Genomic DNA, 24351 nt, shown 5'->3' with positions numbered 1-24351 from the left:
TGGTTGGGGAAGTGAGGTGTTAGGTCCTTATTGCCATGCGGGGGAGGTGATGCTTCAGTTCTGTCTGGTTGCAGGGGAGGAGATGCGGCATTGGGGGCAAGGCATTGGGTCCTAACGACCCGGCAGGGTTGATTAATCCAGCATTTCAAGACCCAATGTAATAATTTTGCAGTGTCATGATCACACCACTGGACTTTTGTGGCATTGCAGCAACGTCGGGTTTGCATTGCAGGTCACATCATTGCACTCAGTGAGGACCACACAGCCAGAGCAGGCAGTGGTGCAATGCAGCGTTGGGAAGCAGCACCGGTTCTGGAGTCAACCTGAAGTCATTGGACTAGGTAGGAGCTGGTAGATGAAGTCTTTGTGGCCCAGAGACTTCAGAACAGGAGGCAAGCTCAACCCAAGTCCTTGGATGAATACGAATGTGACTGTGTGTCCTGTGTTTATGGCTGACTGGGTGGAATGCACAAGAGAAGTTGTCAACCAGCACAGACCACACGTGAATGAGAGACAGGCTATAAAGCACAGATGGCAGTACATGCAGAGAAATAGCTACTTTCTACAAGTGGCATTTCTAAAATAGTAATGTAATATCTAACTTCACCAGTAAGTAGGATTTCTTACTACCATTCCAACCATACCAAATATGACAACTCTATTCCTCTCAGATCAGAAATTACAACTTAAAAGCATATACAGGAATCTCTAACGCTAGCTTATGAGAGTTACAATATGGTAGTGTTATTTCTATGTTTTACTCTCCTTGTCACAAATCAATGCTATATCGTCCTGGTTATTGCAGTCCATGATTTGCTATCTAAGATGCAGTCGCTTTATTAAAGCATTGTTGAAACCTATACTGCCTCTGTTTGTTATTGTGTATGTGAGACTAATGTAACTGAGAGAAACGGATGAGACCTGAGTGACCACGGTTTCCCTGAGAAATCAATTATGTCATGCGCTCGGCCGCCCAATCATCCCACCCTTGGGTGGAGATGAGGCACTGCTAGTTAGCCGGAGCAAAACCCGATTGGAGCGACAGGTGTCACCTGTAGTGGGTCAGACTCAGTCTCCCACACCACAGGCGATTCTTCCACTCAAAATCTAGTAGTCTCATTAGAATAATGAGAGCCTACGTGGCATGGCGCCCCCAACGCTTGGTCAGGCTCTAATTTTCGGGTCCTCCTGAGTATCTCTGTCTCACTATATACAAAGACACCTCAGTACTTTATACGAAGACGTCCTTGGTATTGAGGATTTACTCCGCAGCTAAATAGGGAACACTACCAGGATATGTAAAATGTATAGGTACTTGTCCTGCCTTTTACTTACATCGCACCCTACCCTAGGGATTACCCAGGCCCTACCTTAGGGCTGACCTTTACGGAGGATAAGGGGAATTTAAGGATTGGCAAGTAATTTTTAATGTCAAGTCGGAGTGGTAGTGAAACTGCAAACACAGGCCTAGCAATGGAAGGCCTGAGACATGGTTAAGGGGCTACTTATGTGGGTGGCACAATCAGTGCTGCAGGTCCACGAGTAGCATTTAATTTACAGGCCCTGGGGACATCTTGTGCACTTTACTAGGCACTTACAGGTAAATGAAATATGCCAATTGGGTTTCAACCAATGTAACCATGTTTAGGGGAGAGAGCACAAGCACTTTAGCACTGGTTAGCAGTGGTTAAGTGCACAGAGTCCTAAAAGCAACAAAAAGAAGATCAGAAAAATGGAGGGAGGGAAGCAAAATGTTGGGGAAGAGCACCCTAAGGCTGTCAGGTCTAACATGTGTTCCCCCCAGATGAAAGTGGGGAGAGCTACCCAACACCTTGGGAGCTCTCTTCACTAAGGTGGAAGAATCTGAAGAGACCATCAGCATTGGTGAAGTAGGTCCCTGGGTGACACACCACCATAAAGTCCATTCCCTGTAGAGAAATGGACCACCTCAAGAGTTTAGGATTTTCACCCCTTATCTGCATGAGCCATCTGAGGAGTCTGTGGTCTCTATGAACATGGAAGTGAGACCCAAACAGGTATGGTCCCAGCTTCTTCAGTGCCCGGACCACAGAAAAACTTTCTCTTTTAATGGCACTTCACCTGTTCCTGTGGCAGTAGCATCCTGTCAATGAAGGCCACTTGGTGGTCTAGGCCCTCCTCATTCAGCTGTGCTAAGACTGACTCTATGCCTTGCACTGAAGCATATATCTGCTCAATGAATTCCTTGGAGTAATCAGGGGCCCTGAGGACAGGGCTTTGTTGAGAGAATCAAAGGCTTTCTAACAAGCCTCTGTCTAGATCACCAACCTGGACTGCTTCTTGGAAGTCAGATCAGATAAGTGGGCAGCAATGTGCCATATCCCTTAACAAATCTCCTGTAATAGCCTGTGAGGCCTAGGAAGTCTTTCACTTCTGTTTGGGATTTAGGTGGCTGCCAGGCCATTATGGTTTCAATCTTGGCTTGGAGGGGCTGTACCTTGCCCCCACCTACCAGGTGTCCCAAAAACATTACGGAACCTCACCCAATCTGGCACTTGTTGGCCTTGATTGTCAGGCCTGCCTGTTGCAAGGCCTAACAACACCATTTGGGGGAGGCCCTGTAACCCTGCTGAATCTGGGCGAAATCTCAATATAACATTACGAATATACAGAGGGCATAAATATGTGTGTATAAGTATATATCCTACATGAAAAAAAACAATTGATCACTGAGGGCAATTATTGTCTTTCTTATTCCAAATATTTATGAGTTTTTTGTCTCTCTTTGATTTACTCTTATCCATAAAATAGAATTTAAACTTAACACCACTATACACATAACTAAATTTCTGACATTGTACAAATGGACATATAACCATTAACAAACAACTTACTAAAACAAAATTCAAAATAAAAAAAAATAAGTCCAAAATTTAAAACAAATAAAAAAAAAGATTTTTTTTTAGCACTGAAGTCTTTCTTTAGGGTACGCTGCTGAGCCTTTTTCCACCAAACAGTCTCATAACATGAGGTAATGGTATTTAGTATTGTCTTTTCTAAGGTTCTTTCCTCCCAACATTTATACATGATACCGTCTCATTTCCATTGTTCTATTGTTCCATTATTTCAAGAATATTCCTCCAAAACGTATCCAACACTGCCCTTGTGCCAGTATTCTCCAAACTTTAATGTTGTGTTGCAGGGCCTAAAGCACCTCTTGGAAGTGATGCAGGTGTTACTCCCAGGTGGCACTATAGACTGCAATCCATTTAGATAGGTGGCACAGAAAGCCTCTGTGCCTACGAGGACCAAGCTGTTGGAAGGTAGCAGAGACATTCTTCAAGCCAAAGGGCATCACCGGGATTTGGTAATGGCCCTCAGGGGTTGACAATGCTGACCTCTTTTTTGCTCCCTCAGTCAAGGCCATCTGCCAGTTCCCTGATTTTAAATCAAATGTACTGAGGAATTTGGCAGCACCCTGCCTGCCAATGAGCTCCTCAGTTCTAGCAATGGGGTGGGTGTCAATCTTGGTGATGGAATTGAGGCCTCTCTAGTCTATGCAGAAACAAAGTTCTGGCTTAGTGCCCGGTAGAGTGGCCTTTGGTACGAACACCATGGGGCTGGACCAGGGAATGCTAGAGGGCTCAATCATCTGTAAGGCTAGCATCTTGAGGACCATCTCCTGGATGCTGTCTCTCACCCTGTCTGAAAACTTGTAAATGTTGTTCTTTATGGGTGGACTGTGTCCCATGTCACTATCATGGATGCGCAGGTGAGGGAGTCCAGGGGTGAGGGAGAGCAGTGAGACAAACTGTCCCAACAACTGGTAACAGTCATAGTGCTGCTCTGGGGTCAGGGTGGCACAGAGGTTGTCACCTTACACTGACCCATCATGTTCCTTTGCAGAGAGAAGGTCAGGGAGAGGTTCACTCTCCTCCTCCACACACTCATTGTCACAAGGAGCATGTTCATTTCGGACCTGTCAAAGTGAGGCTTTCGTCTGTTGATATGGAGCATCCTTAGGTGGCTCCTAAGGGTCTGGAGGTCTACTAAGTAAGTGGCCTCCCCCTTGTGCTCCTTGATCTCGTATGGGCCAGTCCAGTGGTCCTGGAGAGCCTTGGAAATTCAAACTCCCTCAGAAGTGAAAATTGTAGTGGACAGGAGGCCTAACATAAATACTGAAAGTGGTTGGAGCACACCATCAGGAGAAAAATGCAATTACCATGTAAAAATCTGTCCAATTGTGTCAGAGAAAACACAATTTTTAGGCCCTTCTTTTTGGGGTTGAAAAGAGCTGCTGCCAGTTTGAGGCTATCCACATGGGATTCACAGATCTTTGCAGACTTAGGGGCTTATTTACAAGCCCCTAGCATCACGTTGTGCTACCCTAGTGTCATTTGTTTTTTTTAACGCTAAGGCGGCGTTAAGGAGGTCTTTCTCCAACACCATATTTACAAAGTGGCATAATGCTTGCATTGCACCATTTTCAAAACCCTTGTGCCATATTATGCCTGTGGCAGACATAACGTATGTAAGAAGGCATTCCGATGCAGGGAGGCTCGAAAAAATGGCACAGTGAAATTTACAACATTTTACTGCACCCTTTTTTCTTTCATCTTTAATGCCTGCTCAGAGCAGGAGTTAACATTACACACCTATTTTAATCAATGGGCCTCCCTGTGCTTTGCTGCACTAGTGTCAACATTTGTGATGCTAGTGTAACAAAGCGCCACAAAAGCATCAACAATTTTGATGCTATTGTCCTAACACCCGCCATGGTGTGCTGTACCATAAATACAGCGCAACCATGGAGCCGCTAGGTGGGGCAGAGGTGACGCAAGAATAATTGCGCATCAGGACTGATGCACCACTTTCTTGTAAATATGTCCCTTAGTGTGAGTGCCTCCTGTTTCCCCTAGTCCAAGAAACTTGGGGGGGAGGGCCAAAGTTTAATCCCTTTATAGGTCCCTGGTATATGGTACCAGTAGTACAGAGAGCATGGGAGTTAAAGGGGCCAGCAAGGTCTGAAGCACTATTTGTGCCACCCTGAGTGACACTTGTAAATCTATAACAGCAGGCTTGCCATTGCATACTGCAGGAATAGTGTGAACTGCTCCAGTTCAGCTTTACCTTCATGATGTTTATAAAGGTCAAAGCACTGCTTTTAAAATATGCAAGTCATACCTAAGGTAGACCTCCTGAGCCCAGGAGGCATGATGTATTATAATAAAAGTGTGAGCGTATAAGTGCCAGCTTATATTTCCCCATTGTGGTCTTTTCCATTAAAGGCTACTAGAAGTGGTCAGTGGGCCATAGACTAACATTTGCTGGCACCTGGGCATTCAGTTTGATCCAGCTGAAATATATCAGGTTTGGTATCAAAAACTTGCCTTATTAAACCTGACTCAATTACAAAGTCAGGCTTAATGTAACATGCACCCTTTGACTACCATAGAGGTTGCCCACCTGGTACCACAGCACTTCCTATGTCCTGCCTGACAGCTTGCAGCTGTTGCTACCAAGATAGGATTATGACCCCCTACGAGGAAGTGATTGCACTCCCAGGAGTCAGAAACAAAGGCCTGTCTGGCCAGGAGGTGTCACCTCCCCTGCTGGCAGGATGGCTAGTGAAGTGACACAACAAGGCGTGAGCTTCAAAGGGCACACCATCCCTCATATGCAAGTATGTTATCCCCCAGAGGAGGACAAAACCATCTCCCTGCCTGTAGGTCATTTGCAGCCAGGCAGGTGGGAAAATTAGGTAGCCAAGAACCTTATGCCTAGAGGGTGGGCTACCGGGTCTGTGCAGCTGAGAATGAGTTCTGACATTTCAAAAAGTGGTAAAATAGAGGTTTCCTGGTATAACAGGTAACTCATCCCCCTGGTTGTGGTCACCTAAGGCAGATTATCCACTGGGGCTAGTAGTCCATTGGCCACTTGCACCCACACCCCTAAGACACATAAATCTAGGACTAAAGGGGTATCCCTGAAACCACAACCTCAGATGTGGTCCGGCTTGCACCTAAGGACAAAGAAGAGACCTGAGGCTACGACTTCAGGACCTGCACAAACAAAGGATGGGAAGCTGTTCAATGACTGCGACTCATCCTGGGCCAGAGACCAGTTCCAAAGTGAAGAGAAAGTTCTCTAAGCACTAAGGGCAACTATAGAACTCCATAAGGCTATAGGTACTGGTCCCATGCATGGAGCCTCCATTCTTTGATTAATTGTGTTCACAAGAAGAACCCAATCTTCCTTCAGATGAAATACAGTAGAAGCAGCATTCTCTGTAGTTAGCTCCTGGATAGGCCAGAGCCCTGAAAGGAGATGGGACTTGTCTGCCCTGTGCCTATGTCTGGTGGTGGAGAGTGCCTTGCTCAGCACAAGGGCCTGGAATAGTATCAGCTGAGCATGGAGTCAGCTGTTGAGAGTGGTCTTTGTCTCACCATGTGGCTCAGGGCAACTGAAGACTTCAGGTGCTCATCAGAGAAGCAGGTGCACTCAAGCCTATTTACAAAAAAAGAAGGTGCCAGACTGTGCATTTTAAAAAAAGGGAGAAAAAGAGAAACTATGCCCCTTGCCAAAACGCCTCATTGTTTAGAAGTTTCCAGAAGGCAAAGTGATGTGTTTTAATGTTGTACTGCTTTAAGAGATGTAGTGATGATGTAATGATGATGGAATGTTTAGTTATGATTCCACATTGAATGTAGAATCCCACAGAGGCAGTTGAATGATCACATCATGGGGTCCAAATGTGTTTATACCTTCTTCTAATTAATCATTTAAAATCTACATAATCAGGAGAGTGTTTACCTCCCTTCACTGGTGACGAGTGGCTACTTGCGCCCTGCTTACATGGAAACCATTGGTGTGTGATAAAAAGGACCCATAAAAAGAACTGTAAGTTTCAGAAGATTTTAAAATACTGTCACTATAATTTTAAGTACTGCTTACTCTACAACGCTTGTTCTAATAAACGTGGCCACATTTGGTAATTTAAATAGTGTGGAATTACATTTGAAGGACTGTGACTTTACACCCTTTCGGGTATGGAAACCACATCAACCACAAGACAGCTGTATTGACCTGTGTACATATTATATAATTAGCCATACTCATCAATAAAAAAGATTAACATAATCGCTTCAAAAATTGTTAAATGGACAATCCAAGAAATCTTACTATTTATGTGTGAGTCATTACAAATGATCCTCCCAAAGCATTTCTATTCCAAACAAACTGTGCATGCGCCCCAACCCTGGTCAGTGCCATCCTCAATTTAGCTGTCAGTAAACCTCTAAAACACAGTGTTGCCCATCTTGCCCTAATGCATACTTCCAACTGTACAATGCAAAATCATTAAAAAATCTAAATTCAACCTAATCCAACCAATGGCTGTGACGTACAAAAGTCATAATCCTTAACCTCTTATATAATGGTGCTATTTAAATAATCATCCAAAAATGTTATTACTTCACAAATTATGTACACCTTCCACTGTGCTAGTCGGTAGTAATCTAAATATACTGTTACAGAGTGCACAAACTTCGGTAGAGGAGGTCTTTATAACCAAATAAATCTCACAAACATACATCTCCCAATCAACCTCCCTAGTTAATTGAGTAGTGAGGAATGACACCATGGAGGGTGGATTCTCTATTGTTGTGTAGCCATTTCAGTTATAGCTCCATGCACGTTAGTTTAACACACTAGGCCGCTGTGCACTTTGACCTAGATATATTTTATTCGGCTTTGCATTGTTATTTTTACAATAACCAGTTTTACGGTCTTGATTTATTTTCATCTATCTAACTGTTTTTTCCTAGTCCAGCACTGTGTTCTCAAACAAGACATTCTTGATCACTTTGTGCTTCAGTCAAGGCTACAGTTTGGTACATTGCCATTGAACATGGTAGATGTTTAGTCTCCAACATTCATAGAAAATACACAGCCTTACGTAGGGACATTTTCTTAGAACATCAGCTGTGTTATTGTAAAAACACTTCCTAGTCCCATTACAAGTTAAGAGGGAGATTCCAGCCAGGGAACCACAACTGTATGCTGATTGCTGACTGCTTTGCTGAATATGCTAACGCAGACTACAGGCCTTTGCTCAGGTATGAGGGTCAATGTCCTCCCGGGGTAACCTGAAAGGCAGAATTAGAGCTTAACATGCTGTGCTCAGATTATGATTTAGAAATTAAATAATCCATAAACTTCTAGTGACAATATGATAGCGTTAATCTTGTGCTTCACTCTCCCAGTCACCATTTTAATATTGTCATGTTGTGTCATCTTGGTTATTGCAGCTCAGGCTTTGCTATCTAAGATGCAGTCGTTTTATTAAACCAATTATTAGAACATTTACTGCTTCTGTCTGTCATTTATGTATATGACCGATTTGCGAATGAGAGAACCGGATGCGACAGCAGCGACCACGACTTCCCTGAGAAGCCTAATATGTAATGCACTTGGCTGCCCATTCATCCCTATCTTTTGGTAGAGATGAGGCACTGCTAGTTAGCCGGAGCAAAACCCGGATTTAGAGCGACAGGTGTCACCCACAGTGGGTCAGACTCAGTCTCCCACACTGTGGACGATCTTGCTGCTCAAAATCTAGTAGTCTCATTAGAATAATGAGAGCCTATGCAACACTATAAACTACCTCGTGAAGGTAATGGAGCTAAAATTCCAAGGGTCAAATACTGCTAATTCCTCACAGTGTTCTGCCTGTTTATTGTCAAAACCTAAAACAAGTGAACCAGTAATCCAGTCTATGGCAGCCTAGTAAAGTGAAGGTTCCAATCAAACATTTTGCCATGGACGAGCTTACATAAACAACCCTACTATATATTCCTTATGGTGTGGGAAAGTCTACTGATTATACTAAGGTGTAGGAGGGACAGTACCATGTTGGTGCTATAACCAATATGTGTCCACAATTTCTCATCACTATTCAGACCCCTAGGGATCATAGTTGGTAACTCCATAATGTAACATTATTCCTGTTGTCTTAAATTGTGGATCCTATCCCCTCCTCTCTCATCTCTTGGGACCTGATCAATACAAATGAATCGTGACACACTACTATCACTATGATGAATCATCTGAATGTGCCTGGCCACTGGGTTTGATGTATCTCCATTATTAATAGCACACGTGTTCTAAAGTTCTCTTTTTTGCAGCGTGCACCATAGTCCTCACAAACCACTTATCACATGGGCAAATAAGACTGTACACAAAAGAAATTGGGTTAAAGTTAAATAGTTTTTTATAAGTTTACATGACACTTCGTATTCCTTCAATTTCATGGTCGATTTACATGCTTTACAGCGTGTGCAGGGGTAAAACCTGCGATCAAAGTTTTTCTCTCTGAGCATCACTAAAGTGGCCATGCGCCAACATGTCTTTAAGTGAAGTACTCTTTCTGCAGGTTATTTTGGGGGACCGAGGACAGGCTAGGGCCTATCACTTGGTCAGTCTGTAAAACTCTCTAGTTCTTTTATAAGAACCTTGTACAAGATTTTTGTGAAATCTGCCAAAAAACACATGATTAGCCTTACCACCTCCCCATCCTGTCTTCTACCATCAATCTGCTGTGCTGGTAACTGTTGTCTGTCAATCAAGTGTGCCTTTTCTACTGTCTGGTTTAGTATCCTCCTGGAATAACCCCTTTGTTGAAATCTAGAGAATGCTTCATTCTCTGCTATAGATTATTCAGCTGGCGATGAACAGTCGCGTTTGATGCACAGCAGCTCACCAAATGGAATACTTCTAATCACACAATTAAGATACTGGCTTGTTGTATAACATATTAACTTACTAGATTTTGGTTTATAATACAGCCTAGTGTGCAACTGATTATGCTGTAGATACACCAAAAGGTACAAAAAAGGTACTGAAATCTCATTAATATGGCAAGTGAAGTGGAGATTGAAAGAGTTATCACTCAATCTCTCAATGTACCCGCAGCTGTCTAATGGGTGCCCCTTCAAATGATGAAAATATCTTCAATATAACACACCCATAGGGCAATACTCCTCCTAGGTATCATTCTCCACCGCTGAGGCCACATTCTTCTCCCACCATCCCACAAGTAAATTTGCATGGCCTGGGACAAAGCACATGTCCATCATGGTTCCCTGACACTGTTCATAAAATTAACCTGCACAAAGGAATATGTTATTATTCAAACAAAATTAGATCAATTCCAAAATCATACAATTATGTTCCAAATATTTTAATGGTCGCTCGTAAGGAAGAATTCCACCTCTCTCTAAATCTGTTCATGTGAAATGCATGTATACAGACTAGCTATATCTAGAGTTATCAGCAAAAGGTTATTTTCCCATTGAATACCCTCAAAGATTCTCATGAAGTCTGTGGTATCCTTAATATAGGAACTCAAGTCTTTCACAAAAGGGAATAGGAAACAATCCACTAATATTCATGCATTCTCTAGGAGACTGTCCATGGAAAATACTCTAGGGTGCCCAATGGATATTTCATATTTTTGTGAATCGTAACTAAATGGTAAAAGGTCGCTACGTGTGAATGATCGACCCTGAGAAATTGATATTCATCAATTCAAGGGTTTGTCAATTCCTCTACTTCTCCAATAGGTCATAAAAATCCTCTATGCTTTTCAGGTGTTGTTGCCTCGTAATGGGTTTGTAGCAAGTCCTATCATCCAATTGCCTTAGAGCCACCTTAACATATTGTTCTTTAGTTAGCAGAATGATGTTACCACCTTTGTCTGATGGTTATATTACCAAAGATGTACTGTTCTTGAGGTCCAATAATGTTTGAAATTGTTATTTTAGTAAGATTAAATCTTGGTCTGTTTAAACAATGTTTTTGTTGAATTCGAAATCTCGCCAAGTCTCTGATGACTTCCTTGTGGAAACAGTCAGTAGCATCATGCGGATGTTGGGGGTGAGCGGGATTTTACTTTAAAGTGATGCCTGCTGGCCTGTTGCAAAATTCCAGCTTTTTCCACAACACAAAGGGCTGCCTTCATAGGGATCATCCTCCATCTGCTGTTCCATTTCCCCTACTCTAGATGCTTTCTTAACGCTTGCAGGTCTTCTCCTGACAGAACATCAGTGAGTTTCTTCTCATTAACACATGTTTGCAGATTCTTGCTGGGATGCAGTAAGTATATCTTTTTCAATTTCAATTTCAATTTCCTGATGTATTTAAACATGTCTATCAATTTCCATGTAAAATAAAGGTATGATGAAGGGCAAAAAGTTAATCCTAAATGAAGAAACTTCTACTGCTGCTTTCAATTGAATGGCACCCTTTCTATCAACTGCTAAGAAAGATGCGTACCTAGTGGTGAACATCCATGAAAAATTAAAAAGGGAGAAGGAAAGACCTTAACAGCAAAAAGGACGGAAGAGATATAGAAAGTACATAACACTGAAATACATACCTGGATTTTCCGTTTTGTTCAGAGGGTGTTGATTGCATCCGACCAGTGAACCTGGGAACATAAGAGACAAAACTTCCCGTAGAGAGCCATTGGGCCCTTCTATAAAGACAACATCCAAGTGATACCCATGAAGCATCACTGACACAATATTAAGGTGAACAATATCTGTGAAAAAATGATGGTGTAATATCATTTACCATTTACTTATGATCGTAAGTACAAAAATATCGGAACAAATATTGTTGACACTAATATCACCCAAAAATGACAAAAATGTTGATTATTTAATATAAATAGAAGTTAAAGTAGTGAATATATAAATGTAATATAATGTAGATTAAATATATTCCATTAATATTTAATACTATATATACTTATATAAACACACAAGCACCTACACATGTTTGTGTTTTATTATACATATTTTGACCCCTTATGCCACTTCTTATTTTATTTTTCAGCCCAGGGTACTGTGTCCTGTAACCTACAATTGTGGCTCTAACTTTCTGGTCCTTTTGATGCCACACACTGACAGCATTTCTGTTGGCACGTGCATTCACAAATTCGCTGCAATCGTAAAAACATCACAACAGATTCGCTGCTGTAGATGTACACATTTATTTTGCTTTTAATATCTCAAAAACTACTGAACGAATTTGCACTAAACAAAAAGCCCAATCGGTAGAACAAAATCTTACTTTCTGCCAAATTTGGTGTAATTCTGTCCAGAAAGGTATGGCTGTCGTTGTGTTCATAACTCCCATGGGAATTAACGTTGTTTTTTGACCTTCCCCCTTTTTCTTGGCTTCCGTCTGACAGATCACTGCAAAACTTTTAATGTGAAAACCAGAGTCATCAGCACACTTTTTTTGAAAATTTTGTGAAGCTTCATCATACAATGCCAAAGCTATAGGCAATTCAGGTAATAGATACATATGGTTACCTTAGGGTAGAAGTTAGAGTTACTTAAAAGAACTCTAACTATTACTGCTGAATTTCTATGGTTTTGTACAGGTAAATTCAGAACTTAACTATAAAATGCCTGTAACCTTTGTTTTTTTCAGTGAATTTCTATGGATTTTTAAGGTAAAGCAATTTAAATTACTATGGCTCTCATTACAACCCTGGCGGTCGGTGTTAAAACGGCGGTAGTATCGCCAACAGGCCGGCGGAAAAAAATGGAATTACGACCAAGGCGGAAACCGCCAACAAAGACAGCCACTTTAACACTCCGACTGCCACGGTGGTACAAACAAACAGCATGGGGGTAACCGCCAACAGACAGACGGAAGACAATGTACCTCCCACCCTATCACAACACGGCAATCAGACACCTTTTCCCGTGCGGAACCAACGTGCATATAAACACGGCGCAAACAGTACACAGAATGGGAAATCACTCACCTCTCCACACCCCACAAGGAACCAGGACGCCATGGAGCCAGAACTGCAGATAATACCGGCAATGGTCTTCCTGCTCCTCTATCAGGAGCTCCAGAGACGGCAGTGACGACCATGGTGAGTACTGCACCTACAACACAGGGGAGGGGAGAGGGAGAAGAGAGTGACACACACACGCAACACCCCACCCCACCCTCACCCACAACACCATACACACAAATGCATGCTGCAACATTAAATATACACTCCCCACCCCCCTTGAATAACGCAAAGACAAAAGGAATTGATTTGAACGATTGTAATCAATGAAAATCCAGTAGTCAAAACTCCAAATTCAGTATCTACAAATATGTACACCAACTACACAAGTCTGGATAGTGCACCAATCATTGTCCATGGACCACTGGGCCCAAAATGCATGGGCGAGGCCCACACTAGATACCTGACTGGAAACAGAGAGAACACTGCTAGTGCATCATACCGAAAATATACAGGCACCTCAGGCGGAGGGGGAGGAGGGGCACCTCAGCCTGATAAACGTACGACGCCACTGCTCCACAAAGGGACTCATGCCCATTCATGTATCCTGGGGAGTGCTAAGCCACAGTCTCATAAGTCTCTCAAGTGGGTGGTTTGCCCACTGCTGCATCCTGGGGAGTGCAAAGCCACAGTATCACAAGTGGATAACAGTCTCCACAAGTTCTGGAGGGGTTTTGTGCCCAGAGTGCTTCATCCTGCAAGGACAGAGGTAGTGGATGTGATACTCACCTGGTTCTGGAGGGGGCTTTGTGCCCAGAGTGCTTCATCCTGCCAAGGACAGAGGTAGTGGATGCTTTTCTCCACTGGTTCTGGAGGGGGCTTTGTTCCCAGAGTGCTTCATCCTGCCAAGGACAGAGGTAGTGGATGTGATAATCCACCGGTTCTGGAGGGGGCTTTGTGCCCAGAGTGCTTCATCCTACCAAGGACTGAGGTAGTGGATGCCTTTCTCCACTGGTTCTGGATGGGGCTTTGTGCCCAGAGTGCTTCATCCTGCCAAGGACTGAGGTAGTGGATGCCTTACTCCACTGGTTCTGGAGGGGGCTTTGTGCCCAGAGTGCTTCATCCTGCCAGGAACTGAGGTAGTGGATGCCTTTCTCCACTGGTTCTGGAGGGGGCTTTGTGCCCAGAGTGCTCCATCCTGCAAGGACTGATGTAGTGGATGCCTTTCTCCACTGGTTCTGGATGGGGCTTTGTGCCCAGAGTGCTTCTTCCTGCCAAGGACTGAGGTAGTGGACGCCTTTCTCCACTGGTTCTGGAGGGGGCTTTGTGCCCAGAGTGCTTCATCCTGCCAAGGACTGAGGTAGTGCACGCCTTTCTCCACTGGTTCTGGAGGGGGCTTTGTGCCCAGAGTTCTTCATCCTGCCAAGGACCGAGGTAGTGGATGCCTTTCTCTACTGGTTCTAGAGAGGGCGCTGTGCCCATAGTGCTCCACGTTCAGTGTGGACGGTACAATTCCCTCACCTGGGTGTGTGTGCCACGAGATTGCCGAGGTACAGGTCGCATGATATGCCATGGAGGTAGAAACATACCCCACACTGCTACGGCTTTGCATTCCATATGCAGGTGACAACTGTGATGACAGAAATGCTTCATGAAAGCTGCCCAGGGTCCTGGAACTCACCACCAGCCTCGGACGACTGACCACTGGGGATGGTAGTCATGTCTGCGTTTGTGGCACTGTACGAGGCCGTCGCGGTGCTGCTGGCAGTGCTTGCGGCAGTGTCAGTCGTGGCGGTGGTGGCTGCGGGGTCTGTGGTGGCGGTGCTGGCTGCGGGGTCCGTGGCGGCAGTGCTGGCGGCGGGGCCTGTGGCGGCAGGGCATGTGTCAGAACCTGCTGAGGGAGAAAGCAGGATGTCTCCTGTAGCTTCGGACAGCTACCCACGGGGAAAGAGGGTGGGGACTGTTGCAGCGGCTGTAGATGTGCCAGAGGTGGTGCAGGTGGCGGTGCAGGTGGCGGTGTTCGCCACCGTACAGGTTGGCGTGGACAGAAGGTGTGACACTGGTCCCTCTGTAGGTGCCACATGCTCTTTCCTGACCTGCCCTTCAACTTTTTGCCCTTCCCCACCTTTGATGGTGGCGCAGTTGTCTTGCCACTATCCCCTTTCGTTTTCGCTGACCCCTTGGTGGCAGATGTTTTAGGCTTCTCCCTCTGGGATGTGGGCACCTTTTACACCTTGGCAGGTGGCGGAATGTCCTTGCTCTCGCTCAGTGGCACACTGGCAGGCCAGATGGTTGACGCACTCCATGACCCCGCAGTTGCTGGCACCACTGTGCCTGGGAATGTGGTGGCTGAGGTGCTGGGCTGGGACCTGAAAAGCCTGGCCCTAGTGGAAAGATGGGGGGGAGGTCAAGATTTGTCAGGAAACGTTTTTAAGACACTCTGGGACGGGTAAATTTAAGGGGTTTGGGAGTGAAGGAAGAGGTAGTGGTTGTATGAGGTGCACGTCTGCTGAATTTGGGTGAAGGTGCATGGGCTGGAGGCTGTTGTGAGGTGGATGGCTGTTGGGTGGGTGTGTGCCTGCGTTTGTGTACTTTGGGAGGAGGGCTCACTGACACACTGGGAGAGGACACTGGGGATGTCTGAATGGTAGTGGTGGTGGTGATTGCACGTGAGCAGTATGTGGTGATGGGCGTGCTGGTGATGGAGGTAGTGGATGAGGATGTAGTGCATGCAGGTGTGAGTGGAGACCAGACTGGGAGGGAGGAGGGAAATGTGGAGGAGGGGGACACAGTGGAGGAAGTGGATGTTAGTATGTGTGCATGGGTATTATGCGCGTGTGAGTGCCTGTGGGATGTGTGGTGCTTATGTTTGCCTGAGCCACTCTTGTGTGTTGATGTGTGTGCATGCTGGTCTGATGGTGTGCTTGGGATAGGCTGAGGTACAGGGGATTGGGTCTGGGTGGAGGAGGTTGGAGAGGGGAGGCTGGACACAGGGACAATGGCTGCCATCAGTGCTGAGGCCAGAGCTCTGTTGGGCTGCCTGGCCAGAATGAATGCCTTCCAGGTTTGCATTTGTTTATTGCAAATGCCTCTCAACACCCTGGATGGCATTAAGAATGGTAGACTGCCCAACAGTGAGGGATCTCAGAAGGTCAATAGCCTCCTCACTGAGGGCAGCAGGGCTGACTAGGGCAGGGCCTGTGGTGCCTGGGGCGAAGGAGATGCCCACCCTCCTGGGTGAGCGGGCAGGGGTGAGGGGCTGCTGGGAGGGCGGTGCTGGTAGGGGGGGTGGCAGCTGTACCTGTTGATGCGGTGGGGACAGCCCTCTGCACTATGCCATGCACTTATAGTTCCTAGATTAATCACATGCCCATGGGGTATGAGGCCTAAGCCCAATTGCTGCACACCTGGAAGTCACAGGAGCCTGACTAGGTGTCTCTAACCACTAGTGAGGTTGGGGTGCCACATAGCCTGCCTCACAAGGGACCTTGCCTACCAACATCGCCCTGGCCTAGGGGAACCCTCTGCCCACCTCCCCCACCCAGACACCTAGTAATGTGTGCAAAGTCAGCTGAATGAGAGTGTATTCACCCCCTTGTGGCTGCTGTGATGCCCTCAAGTGCCCATCCAACTCCGGACAGGCCACCGCCAGGATCCGGAACATCAGGGGTGTCATGGTGCGACAGGCCGCTCCCCCACGTTGGGAGGCCATCCCCTGCTGGGCCTCCGCCGTCTTCTTGCTCCAGCGGCGCAGGTCCTCCCATCTTTTACAGCAGTGGGGGCTTCGTCTGTTGTGGACCCCCACGGTCCGGACGTCCTTGGCGATGGCACGCCAAACAGCCTTCTTCTGGTGGGTGCTGACCTAGAGGGATGGTACAGGGGGAAAGAAAATTAATTACCGGTCTGGACCGTCATACTCATTGTCCCCCGTTCCCACCTTTGCCGTGACGCACATACACTCACCATCCGCAATTGCAGGCCTCAGTCCCCCCAATGTATCTTCCATCCACACCACTCCAAACAGGCATTGCCCATGCAGCATGCTCACAGTGTACTCACCTGTTTGTCTGGAGGTCCGTACAGTTGCATGTACTGGGGGAGGACCCCATCCACTAGTTTCTCCAACTCCTCCGAAGTGAAGGCAGAGCCCTTTCCCCAGACACATGAGCCATTGTTGCTTCCAGACACAGGTCACAGCAGCACTTGCAGTGTAGGTCCTCTCCTGTTGAAGGTCAGGTATCAAGTGAGTGAACAGACAGAAAATGGAGGTCACGTCCACAGCGGTGCATACCGCCAATGCCGGCGTACATCGTCATTGGCTCCTCTGACCCATAGGGCCCAATGTTAACCAATGCAGAATTGCACCACGGTCTTCGACCACCCACCGCGACGGTGTTCAATGCCAGCGCAGTTACCTCATATCCCTTGTCCCACCTTACAGGTCAGGCAGCCGCCATTTCAGGGGGCCACATGGCATTAATAATAAATGCGTCACACCCATGTAGGCCTGGAATACACACAGTTACTGGCACATTGCGGATTAATAAATGTGTGCAAATTACATTTTGTGATACCTCAGTGTTGGCTTACTCTCTGCTCTCCTCCATAGGGTACGGCTGCTGGGACAGGTGATGAGATGGCGGCATCCTCCGGTGTACAGACCGCTGGTGGACCTGTCGACAATGGAAGAGAGACACAGAATAGTCAACTACAGACTTGATCGCACAACAATCCAGGAACTGTGTGCCGTTTGGAGCCCGACCTGATGTCAGCTATCCGCCATCCCAAAGGGATACCCCCTCTAGTGCAGGTCCTGTCAGTACTCCATTTCCTGGCAAGTGGTTCCTTTCAAACAACAGTGGCCATTGCATCAGGGATGTCCCAGCCAATGTTCTCTAACATGTTGTCCAGAGTGTTGTCTGCCCTCCTGAAACACATGCGCAGCTACATCGTGTTCCCTCAGGTGGAGGATTTGCCCACAGTGAAAGGTGACTTCTATGCCCTGGGACATATCACCAACATCATTGGTGCCATTGATGGGACACATGTGGCATTGGTACCTCCCTGCAGGAGTGAACAGGTGCACAGAAACAGGAAGAGCTACCATTCAATGAATGTGCAGATGGTGTGTTTGGCAGACCAGTACATCTTCCATGTGAATGCCAAGTTTCCTGGCTCAGTGTATGATGCTTACATTTTGAGGAATAGCAGCATCCCTTATGTGATGGGGCAACTTCAGAGGCACCGTGTGTGGCTAATAGGTTAGGCCAAGGACCCTATACAGTGTGAATAGGTGTCTGGGTATGGGGTTGTCTCTAAGGGTTAGTGTGTGTCTAACAGTTGTCCCTCGATATTTGCAGGTGACTCTGGTTACCCCAACCTGTCATGACTACTGACCCCAGTGAGGAATCCAAGGACAAGGGCAGAGGGACGCTACAATGAGGCACATGGGCAGACTAGGAGGGTGATCAAACGAACCTTCGACCTCCTGAAGGCCAGATTCCGGTGCCTCCACATGACAGGTGGTTCCCTCTACTACTCACCAAAGAAGGTGTGCCAGATAATCGTGGCCTGCTGAATGCTGCACAACCTGGCTTTGCGACGGCAGGTGCCTTTTCTGCAGGAGGATGGCCCAGCTGGTGGTCTTGTGGCAGCTGTGGAGCATGTGGACAATAAAGAAGAGGAGGCAGAATAAGAGGATATCGACAACCAAAACAACATAATCATACAATAATTCCAGTAAGACACAGGTAAGAATATGTCACTGCCTCCCACAGCTCATACAATTTCTGGAGCTAGCATAAGTCCGTCATTTTCACTCAGTGTATGGACCCTGACTTGTCACTTTGCCTTTCCATTTCACAGATGTGGGTCCCACTTTGTGCCCTCTGCTATATTTCCTCCAGGCCTACAGCTGTGTTACATCGGTATGTGCACAAGTAAATTGACATTGCTATATCCCATGGTTATTGCAATTACACGTTTGTGAAAGCACAGACTGACTCAAGATTGTTTTCAGATTGAAGTATGTTTATTTCTGTGCAAATAAGTGGAGGAGGTTGTAAAATGGGCTGGGGGATTGTGGAGGAATGTCCATGACAGAGTCCAGTCTATTTGTTTCACAGGTGCATTGTCCAAAGGGGCATAGGAAGTGGAGCAATGGCAATTGAAGGATGGACAGGGTGACAAAGTGGGACAAAAGGGTGACATTCAGCGCGGTCTCATTTCCTTGCGGGGGTCTCGGCAATGTTCTTTGTCTTGTTCCTGGATCCCAGGGACCGTTTGCGGGGTGGTTCTCCATTTGCAAGGGGTGGGGTGCTGGTGTTGTGTTCCTGTGGCGGTGCCTCCTGTCCACTAACGCCGGCGGAGGTGGAGAGCTGTTCATCGTACAGGCTAGTGTCAGGGGCCCCTTGTTGTGCCACTGTGTCCCTCCTGGTGTTGACAAGGTCTTGCAGCACCCCTGCAATGGTGACCAGGGTGTTGTTAATGGACTTCAGGTCCTCCCTGATCCCCAGATAGTGTTCCTGCTGCAGCCGCTGGGTCTCCTGAAACTTGTCCAGTACCGTTGCCATCGTCTCCTCGGAATGACGGTAAGCTCCCATGATGTTGGCAAGTGCCTCGTGGACAGTGGGTTCCCTGGGCCTGTCCCCCCCATCGCACAGCAGTCCTCCCAGCTTCCCTGTTGTACTGTGCCTCTGTCCCCTCCCTGAACCGTGTGCACACTGCCACTGCCCCCAGGTCCTTAATCGTCCTGTGTTAGTGGGGTTGCCTGGGTTCCCTGTAGTGGTGGACACACTGCTGATTGACGTGTCCTGGGGATAGAGGGATGGGCCCGCTGGGTGGGTTCCTTGGTGGTGTTTCCTGAGGGGGGAGGCTCTGTGGTGGCTTGTGCCAGTATCAAGGCAACCGACTGTCCCGAGGTCCCTGATGGTCACGGCTGGTCATCTTGATCCAGTTGTGCAGAGCTGCTGTCATCACTGTGGGTCTCTTCTGTGGGGGGACTTGATATGTCTGGAACCTCCTGTCCGGTGACGTTGGGTAGGGGTCCTGCAGGGGTGTAAAGGCATGATGATTGCACCTGTGTGTACCATCATGTGCAATGGGGGAGTGACCCTGTACTCCAGTGCTTTCATTCTTGGCTTGGTCCTTGTGTGATAGTTGGTTTGGGGTCTGTGTGGGTATCTGTAGTGGACATGCTTTGGTGATGGGTGTCCATGCTTTGGTGTTGCATGCAGGGCTTGGCATTGGGATGGCTGGGTTGTGTAGCGGGGCATATGTGAGGTGTTGGAGGGATGGGGGTGAGGGTGTGGGTATGTGATGGCATGCAGGTAGGGTGGGGGATATGGTAACAAAGAATTGCCTTACCAGAGTACAGTCCTCCTGCTACTCCTGCGAGGCCCTCAGGATGCAGAATCGCCAAGACCTGCTCCTCCCACGTTGTTAGTTGGGTGGGAGGAGGTGGGGGTCCGCCGCCAGTCCGCTGAACCGCAAGGTGGTGTCTTGAGACCACGGAACGCACCTTTCCCCGTAGGTCGTTCCACCTCTTCCTGATGTCATCCTGTTTTCTTAGATGCTGTCCCACTGCATTGACCCTGTCGACAATTCTGCACCATAGCTCCATCTCCCTTGCAATGGAGGTCTGCTGCACCTGTGATCCGAATAGCTGTGGCTCTACCCGGATGATTTCCTCCACCATGACCCTGAGCTCCTCCTCAGATAACCTGAGATGTGGTGTGGGTGATGTGTGAGGTGGAGTGTGTTGTGATGTGTGAAGGGATGTGTTGTGTGTTGTTTGAGGTGCGTGGATATTGTGTAAGTGATGGTGTTGTGTGTCGTGGATGCTGGTGTTGTTTTAGGTAGTGTCTCTCTCTGGCGTGGTTTCAAAATTCTGGTAGTAAGGGTTTGTGGGTGATGTGGGTGTGTGCTTTATATTGGATTGGGTGTGTGGGTGTGATGTGTGTATGTGTATCAGGTGTGTGTATTTCGAATTGTCCAATGTGGTTGTGTTTTGCAAATGTGTGTGTATTTTGAGCGCAGCGGCTTGTACCGCCAATGGATTACCGCGGTTGAAAGACCGCCACGTTGATTCGTTGGTCATGATAGTGTGGCCGTATTCCTGTTGGCGTGGCGGTGTCGGTTTTGTTATCGCCAGTTTATCACTGACCTTTGGTGTGGAGGTCTTATGTGGGTGTCTGTATTATGGCGGATTCTGAGCTGTGGGTCGTAATACCTGTAGCAGAATTCCGCGGCCGCAGCGGGATATGGGCGGACTTCTGCTCGGTGGTAAACAGCATTTACCACCAGGGTTGTAATGAGGTCCATAGTGTCAATTCAGTTTTTCAATCGAATGGAAGGCACACAACAAGAACCCACCACTCCTTTCAAAATAATATTCAGTAACGCAAGAAAAAGGGTTTGTGATGGGCCACTCCTGGTGTCACGTCCTCAGTGCCCCTTGCACTGGCAGTCCCTAGAAGCACTGGCGGGTGAGGCCAATCCGGAACAGCTTCCGGAGCACTCTGGGCTCGATAGGCCCAGCGGAGGCACTTTCCGTGGTCGAGACGAGATGGAGGTGAAGGACAACAGCCCCGAAGCAGAAGAGTCCGAAGACGACGGGAGGAATTCCTGCTGGATTGCAGATGACTCCTGCGGAGGCAGCCACCGGAAGAACGAAGACGCTGGCCGGATCTTCACGACCCCAGGACCGGAGAACCAGGAAGGAGGAGAACCCAACACCCCAGCCACGCTCTTGGGAGAGCGTGGCCCTCGCAGGTACAGTCCCACAGTGGACGGGTCTGCGTGGTGAACAGGGAGGCGGGAGGTGGGAGATGGGAGGTATGAAGAAGGGTGGAAAATGAGGGGACCCACGGAGGCAGGGCAGCTATGAAGATGGTGTTGTTCATGTTCCCCCGCGCATAAAGGAAAACGGGGAACAGAAGTGAACAGCCGGTAGCAGGCTTACTTTGCTTTGTTGTTTATTTTGAGGAAAGAGTTTTTTTTTCTTCTTCCGCCCCCTCCAAATTAGCAGAAAGGAAGCAAAAGAATAGTATTGAAGGACGGGACAGGGACAGTGAGAAAAGGGCAAATTCAATAAAAGAGAAAATAGAGCAAAACCACAGTAAAAGAAGAAGAAAGAGAGGCAAACTACAACCATGGATAATAAAGACAGAAGAACAGGAAAAAATAAAGGAAACGGGGAGAGCAGGAGATAGCTACGGGCAAGAATAACCATCTAGACCACAAGAACTAGAGCAAGGAAAGAAACAGGGAAAGATTAAGAAAATGAGAAAACATCTTACCATTTCACCAACAGATGTTTTATTCTTTTTCCTCCCACATGCGCCTCCTGAGACTCCACCTGGAAGGAAGTAATCAAGAGATCAGAAATGTCCTGTGAATGCCAGATCCCAGACCAAAGGAAACAGATAAAGTCTACCTACTAAGCTCCCATAGTCCCATAATCATTAAAGAGACATTTGTATATTACCGCTGCTTACGGGTCCTCATTACGGTACCCTATCACAGGGTTGTTCTCAGACTGAGGGATAGAATTATCCATATCCATAACAGAAGTGTTTTCAGTACCATTTGCGTATGTAAACACAAAAATAAATAATACTTCATATGATAGAGAGGAACAACTACACTCAGTCCTCAAATCAGCTAGAGGAAGGATGGTGAAGCTAGAGTCTCGACATCCCACTCACATCCAAAATGAAAGGGGAACACAGGTACATGTAGGTTGTATAATGGAGGCACTGCATAGTAACTATATGACTTGACCAAATGGGAGAGCAGAGTCTAAAAAACAGTATGACCTGCTATCCATTGGATCATGAAATGTTAATGGTGTACAAACAGAAATGCAGAAGGATATAACTGTGTTGCTAGAAGGAAGCTAGATAATATGCCTCCAGGAAACATGGGTGCCTGACGCTTTTTACATAATAGGGTATGCTGATTATTACAAAACGGCAGTTAATAAAAAAAACCAGGGGAGAGCAAAAGGAGGATTAACAATTTTAATTTAATTAGCACTAAAAATTGAAATAGCCGAGGTTTCTTTTAGGAAGCAATAACATTCAAGTGATAAACCTCACTAATTGGATAAAAGACACAAAAATCCCATTAAACATAATAAATGTGTATAAACACTGCCAAACACAAGAATGAAGGCTGTAATAACTTCTGAATTATGTGATGTGTTACTGACGTTTCTACAGGAATAACTTCTACAGGAGATAATGATAACAGGGGACTTTAATATGGACTTTATCCATCTTCCAGAACGTGAAGATCAGGTAATACAGCAGGATCATGTATGGTCAATCCACACCCCCTCTAAATTAACAGGGTCCCTATGAGAAACATGTATTACAAAAGGGCAAACAATTTAGTAAAAGATCTACAGGTCTTAGGTATGTGAGTTTTAAATGGGAGGTTTAAAGCAGGTATCCCACCAGAGTAGACTTACCACTCAACCACAGCATGCTCTATCATAGATTATACAGCAGTTACACTAACTCTCCGGGGAAGGGTAAAATCTTTTAGCATAACAAAAACAGGGAGTAGTGATCATGGGCAACAAAGGTTTGTGTTTTCTGGGCAAGTACAAGATTTTCAGCGGGCACCTCTGATGTTGGGGAAGATGCAACAATAAATTATCGAAGGCTGATATGGTCTAGCAATCTGGACACAAGAACCAAGGATTTAGCAGAAAGCTTAATACATGAAAGTCTAGCTAACAGACAAGACAACAAGGTTGAGCAGTATGCAAAGTTCTTTGCCAGAATAATGTAAAAATAAATACCAAAGTGGTCCAGAAACTCTGCACGAAGAAAGATACGGCAGGGAAATAAAGGTAAAATTAAACTATCTTCTCTGACTCACAGGTTAATGAAAGATAGATCCACAAAATAAGGTTCAACATTGTGCCCTTGCCAAATTGAATAGAACCCTGCAAAACCAGATCTGGGAAGAGAAAAGGAAAGTCAATGACAACTTTTGGGTCAAGATGGTATATCTATAAAACAAAAGAATTCAAGGCAGTTTTGGAGAGCCGTTAATGCAATAAATCATCCTGAAGCCCCTGTAGAAAACTCCAACATAACAGAACAGACACGGGTAACCTTTATAAAACATCTATTTAAAGCATCGTCAAGTGGGTTGCAAAAATATAATTCTACATATGAGAATATTGAGAAGCAGGAATTAAAGTTGCACCCACAGATACGGTCACAGAGAATCAGTTAAAGAAAACTGTCTTAAGCTGTAGGCAAGATGGTGCTCCAGGACCAAAAGATCTACCTCAAGCTTTGTATACATCAAAGATTTAGATATGGGTCTCAGTACTAACCACAGTGTACAAGAGCGCGTTACAGCAGCAGATAATCAAAGACTCATGGCGGGGTCCATAATAAACCCTAATATAAGAAGTGAAACAGGAATGTACCTGAAAATTACTGGCTAATTATCCTCCAAGATATAGAAGCAAAATATTTTGCCAGTGTGATTGGGCAACAGAGAGGGAAATTGTGCGATTAAATCAAACAGGG

This window comes from Pleurodeles waltl, chromosome 2_1, assembly GCF_031143425.1.
Source record: "Pleurodeles waltl isolate 20211129_DDA chromosome 2_1, aPleWal1.hap1.20221129, whole genome shotgun sequence".
Lineage (NCBI taxonomy): Eukaryota > Metazoa > Chordata > Amphibia > Caudata > Salamandridae > Pleurodeles > Pleurodeles waltl.
The sequence above is the reverse complement of the archived record's forward strand: the minus strand, read 5'-3'. Positions refer to the sequence as shown.